The following is a 6,014-nucleotide window of genomic DNA, read 5'->3' as shown; positions in this document are numbered from 1 at the left end:
CCAGTGATGCATGTGTACAACTGGGCTTGTTTATGTGTGTGGCAGCTTTGAGATAAGTTGGGAGTCCTTATCTCTTGCCATGCAATCAACGAGCGTGAGCACAATTCACACAGATTTAAGAAGGCAGCCGGTCCTTTTCATTCATTGCTACATTCTGCAGAACGAGCTGCTCCATACTTTAACATACTGTACTGGGAGAAGAGTGATAAGGTATCATGAAACCGAGAGACTTTTGTGGCTTTCTCATTTCCCATTGCACTCTTAGAAAAAAAATGAGAAGAATCACTTTGTGAAACGGTCAGCTAATTGAATATTTAACCCATTTCATCTGATTAATGATCACTGGATTGGGACATGAAAAGGTTCAAAGTCGTCTGATCATTTCATAATGACTTGACAGATGGTAAATGTATCGCTCAGGAAAATGACGCCGACAACAGCCACACAAAGCATTCTTTCAACTTGCACATATAAAAAGCGTCCAAAGTAATAATCACATCGTTTTAGTATTCAGAACCACTCTTGATTTTAGTCACACGCCTGGCCAAGCATCCGGCCGTGACGCCGCCTTCCGGAAGCCGTTGCCTTCAAGAGCTATAGAAAACAACAGCGTTAAAATGACCTCCCAGATATCTCTTCATCTTGCGCTATTCCTCGAAGGTGCGCTGTTATTTCCACATGAAGCATATCTGCTGACATGAGAGAAGAGGAGGTGAATTATCAGGAGTTCTGAAGCATCGTCGGGAATGTTGGTAGGGAAATGCTCAACTCGTTGAAGCCGAAATGCTAGATTGGCTGAGAGCCCTGGGACAGCAACCCTATCACAGGAGTGTAAATTGGGAGAGGAATGAAGGGAAAATCAATTACACCGAACCCCCTTATTAGCAATTAGCGGCAGTGAGGGTCTGCTTTGCTTTTGTTGTTGCTGATTGTTCAGAGAGCTGTGTACTCCTGGCTCCACGGCCCCCAAACATCTTTTTGACTGTTGCCTTTTTGTCTTCATCATCGCCCAAAGGAGGAGTCTCATTAAGGTTTTTTAATTCCAAACTTCCAAATTAGAGAAAGTTTGGAGACATTACGTGCCCCACACGCAGCCACACTAAATTGAGTTGCTTTGCAGAGCTGCACCAGCTATACTATATTTAAACAGCACAGGAGATTAGATGTGGCCCAGTTATATCAGCCTTGTACAGTACGTTGGGTCTGGCAGTTGCTGAGAGACAAAAACCTACCTCCATGCAGACGGACCAGGCCGGGTTTGGAGAGCACGTCCCTGCCAGCCCTCGGTTCCCCTCTGCTCCCCTGTCAGAACGGCCCTCACGTCACATAGGCCGCTCCCTCGCCCTCTCATCCGTGTTGACAGACTCCCGCCCCAGATAGCTCAGCGGAGATCCATGCCGACACCCTGCGGATCGACCGGTGCAACCCCTTACATCCAGCCCCAGCTGGTGAGTGGCTGGTTGGGCCGCTGATGACCAGCTGTCTGTGTCACATTAGCCCTGCTGGCGAGCGACCCAGGGCTGGGGTCAGCGGCCCGCCGGCTGACCCAGGCCGCCTGGAGGAGGTGTTCAGGACTGAGAGAGCGGGGGAGAGACGGAGGGAGGAGGGCAGTGTCGCTCCGCACGAGACCAGCGGAGCGGGAGGGGAGGGGAACAGGGAAGGACACGGCAGCGGCACGCTCACCTCGGGTCGGCGCACAGCTGACAGAAGCAGATGTTCTCCGTTGATCCGGTAACCACGGCAGCACCAGGTGTTCTTGCCTGCACTGAGAGATGGGGGAAGAACAGGAGAGATGGCGGAGGAGTAATGGAGGAAGCGAGAAACAGAGACAAAGAGAGAGAGAGAGATGTAGTAAGATGGAGAGAAATAGAAATAATTAGAGGGGGGGGGCGGAAAGCGAGACAACACACGGCTGTACAAAGCTGACACATTAAACTTCTGTCCAAGGGCACTCCACCTTGATGGCTGTTATTCACACACGCCTGCCCCTCACTCTCTCTCACCCGGCGACTGGGACCATAATCCTCAGCAAACATGTTAGGCATTTGCATAATTCCCTTCATGATTCAAATCAAAAGGAGTGACACAGACTTCTGTGTCTGCATCCCACTGACAGCCAGTCTGCACATTCCTGTTCTTTTACAGTCCCACAGTACGTTTTTCTCTCTCTCCGAAATGTCATTTAACGGTTAACAAATCAGGCTACTGTGGAATAAATGCATTTCACTCTGTTTTAGATCAATCCCACACTCTCTGGGAGATACAGCCATCTGTTTGGAGTCTTGGTTTTTTATACAGTTCTCAAATGCCCCCGATGTGATGTGCAATTTGAGGAAAACATCTCGGAACATGGCAACAGATGGAGCCAGACGAGAATTCTGATTGCATGTGAAATCATACTCCATGTCTTCAGGCCCTGACTGAGGCAACAGATTAGCTAGCACCAACTGAGGGATGAGCAACAGGACCGCTAAACGCTGGCGAACAGAGACACCATTGGCACACATTCGGAAAACAACTTGCGCAAAGTACTTTACCCGTGATGCATGTGAATGTCCTTTAGTGAAGCGGAAAGAAAAGATGTTAATCCCAGTTGCTTTTTTTCATGTTCAGCACCTCCCTCAGAGCGTGGCGACATCTCTCAGAGCACTGGGGTCACAATGGTAAAATGACAGGAAATGAATATTCTCTTTAATAGCACCTTGTTCCAGTCTAGATAGCCTGTCAAAGCTGAATTCCCATTCGGAGCACATTACCATTATCCATCATCGGGTTTGAACCAGTACAGTTTCAACTAGCTTTTAAGCAGTGTGAAAGTTGGAAGGTGAAAACTGAAGCTCACTGTGTGTTGAACATGTTTGATGGGAATGTCAAAACCAACTCATGGGTCCTCATGATTATTTTGATTTAAACCGTCAATGACAAAAACTGATGTAAATTATAGTTCTAAATGTCTCAAGGCCAAGGCAGTAACTTTTCGAAACAACAATACAGTTGTATTAAATCACTCCAAGCCTTGTCCACATTTTTTATGGGACCAGATTGTGTGTGTGTTTATCACAGAGCAGTCTTTCGGTTAAGGAGCCCTGAAATGAACACAAGCTAACTTAATTTTGCAGTCTGTTGAGTACTCCATTTTGCTTCCAATCACACCCCAAGGTGACAGTCTGTTACTCCATAAATATGTCCTGCAATGAGAGAGAGAGGGAGGGGAAGTAGAGAGGGAGGGAGAGAGGGATAGACTGATAGATGGAATGAAAGAGGAGAATTCCTGACTGTGTCTTCACCTGATACTGTACACCCCAGTGCTTTCCCACAATGGGCTATTAGAGCTGCCCTAATCATATTTGCCCAGCGGGCCAAGCAGAGGTCTCCTACCTGGGCTAACTTAATGCAGTGTAGGGGTGAACCGTTGGGAACCTTCCTGGACTGCTGACTGAAATAACTATGATCACTTCTGACAGGAGCGCATGAGTGGGGACTGCACTCTCATTTGGCAGCGTCTCTCAAATGTCATTTCACCTTCGGCAGCCACTAAAGGTGACAGGTCTCATCTGGTGGGTGGGTGTGGGGATGTGAGGGGTGGGAGTGGGGGGAGAGGGAGCTGGGGGAGGGAGTGAGTGGCTGACAGGCGGGGCGAGCGGGTGGGGAGAGGGGGTACTTGTGGGGGCAGGTGGAGTTCGGGGTCGGGGGGTTAGATTTGCACGTGCATCACAAACAGACGTGTCGTGCTGGCCAATGAGATCTGTGACAGACGGAGCGCGAGGCTGGCTGGAGTCGAGCAGGTGAGTGAGGTTTTCCCCGTCATGTATAATGCATGTACAGTAAGCTGCCCCGCTGCTTCATGTGCTGTCGATATTCCCATTCATGTTGCCTCAGCCAACACGCTCCCTTATCACATTGTGGATACTTTCAAAGTCACAACACAGTCACTGTCGAATCATGGAGTCACCTGGAGGGGGCTGCAGTCTGAACAGCAGGAGAGAGAGGGAGATAGAGGGAGGAAAGAGATTGACCCTCCAGGGAAACCCTGTGGCAAGGATTAATGCCCCTGGCATTGCCCCCAAAGTGCCCCCACCTCCTATCCCCCTTTCCCTCCTATCCTCTTTCTCCCCCATGCCCTGAATCCAAAGCCTGCCCCCCCGCTCCCCCCCAATCCTCCCCCCCCCCCTCTCCCGCATCCACATACACACCCCAATCCCCGAGGCCAAGCCTAACAGGATTGACTCATCCTCTCATGGTGTGAAGTCCTTATCATGGCCCATGAAGGTTTACAAACACTGATGCTGACTCCTAATCCACTTACTGCACTCTGTTGGGGTGCATCTGACACGCTATTCACCATTGGTAGGAGAGACAGTCTCCAGCTGTGTGGATTGGCTGTTTTCTGGCTGTACTGTAATCCTATTGGTTGTCCTGTTGCCCTCGGCAAAAGGCCCGTGGGGTAGATTGGCTGATCAGGATACAGTGGACGGCTCTTCGCAGTAGCCACGGTGATGGGACTCTTGCTGCCTTCTAGTCAAACCTCCATCACAGAGATTCTGTTCTCAGTGTTGGACAGTTTGATTCATATATTGGTATGTTTCACCTCTAAAGTACTGCGATGTGGAATGAAGAACATATTTCATGCTAACGTAAGTGATTGATTCTGTAGAGGAGGAAGACAATGAGATAAAGGAGGCAATATCAATCATCATTTAGCCAAGGTCATTTATAGACATTGTAACAAAGTCATTTCACCGCAATATTTGTCTGTAGCTTGACCAATGACATATACCATTCAAAGCACCCCTATATAGTCAGTCGTTCCTCTAAATCTCTTTCCACTGACCTTATGTACTACGGTAATGAATATACAATTATATTAATAATTAATCTACTGATTGAATTCAATCGATTACTTCAACCTTTAATGAGCATGACCTTTTAAAACTGCAAAATGAAATACAACAGAACAACAGCGCTGCCTCAATTATCGACATCCATAAAAGGATCCGGATGCAGAAGTTATCACACAACTGTAAATCGAACTCCTGGTTCACCCTTTGCCTTTCATTGTGTTCAGGAAGAGGAATGACTCTGAGGGAAAAACGTCAGGTACGAAAACAGACAGGAACTCCTTCATCCATGGTAGTTTCAGAGATGTGTACAATTCTATACAAAGTCTGACCAGCGAGCTGGGCTGTCTGACAGTGTGTCTTGACCTCCATCAACGAACCGAATATAGCTGTTTCCTCCGAGCTGAGTTTATCCTGCTTTCATGCTCCTTGCATGTGGATTAGCCCTGATATCCACCAGAAGGTTATTATCCATAAATGTCATCCTGTAATTAATTAACTCTGTCTGCTGGTAGCTCTCCCTGCCTCATTAAGGAGCCGAGGCTGGATGATTTTTATTCATATTCATATCCAAATGTACAGCTCTATTTTGGCTCCCACTGATAGACCTGTCCTCGCTGCAAGATTAGTCCGGAGGGCCGCTTGACAGCCTTGCCTGTACTCTCATAAACATCCCAATGTCCTCCTGCACTGGCTGACCCCACACCGTCACACGGGGGGGGGTAGCAACCAGAGTCTGACAGAGAGAGCAAACCTTGTTCAGAAAGAAGTTTGCTCCCTGTTCATTTCGAATCACCTTCAACGGTAACACAATACGATGGGAACATTAGGAGGTAATTGCGGGTGTTTAGGAAATTGATTTTTTTAAACCTACCCTGGAGGCACTTCTAGTTCTGTTGCTTTGAGTTTTAATAAAAATCCAATATGAATTTGCTCAAGCTGAGGAGAAGCTCACAGGTATTATACTAATTGAGGAGCACAGCACTGACCATGATGATATCAGACTCTTAAGTGTTTGAAGAAGGGGAGTGTGCAGCTCAGTGGTTCGAGCACTTGACCGCAGATCAAGAGGTTGCGGGTTCAAATGTCTCTCTGTACTGTAGCTGCTGATAACAGCATATGTTAACGGAATTCAATATTATGAGGATATTTCAACGATTCTTCTTCCAACATCAG

The sequence above is a fragment of the Osmerus mordax genome, chromosome 22 (assembly GCF_038355195.1).
Source record: "Osmerus mordax isolate fOsmMor3 chromosome 22, fOsmMor3.pri, whole genome shotgun sequence".
Lineage (NCBI taxonomy): Eukaryota > Metazoa > Chordata > Actinopteri > Osmeriformes > Osmeridae > Osmerus > Osmerus mordax.
Note: the sequence above shows the minus strand (reverse complement) of the source record.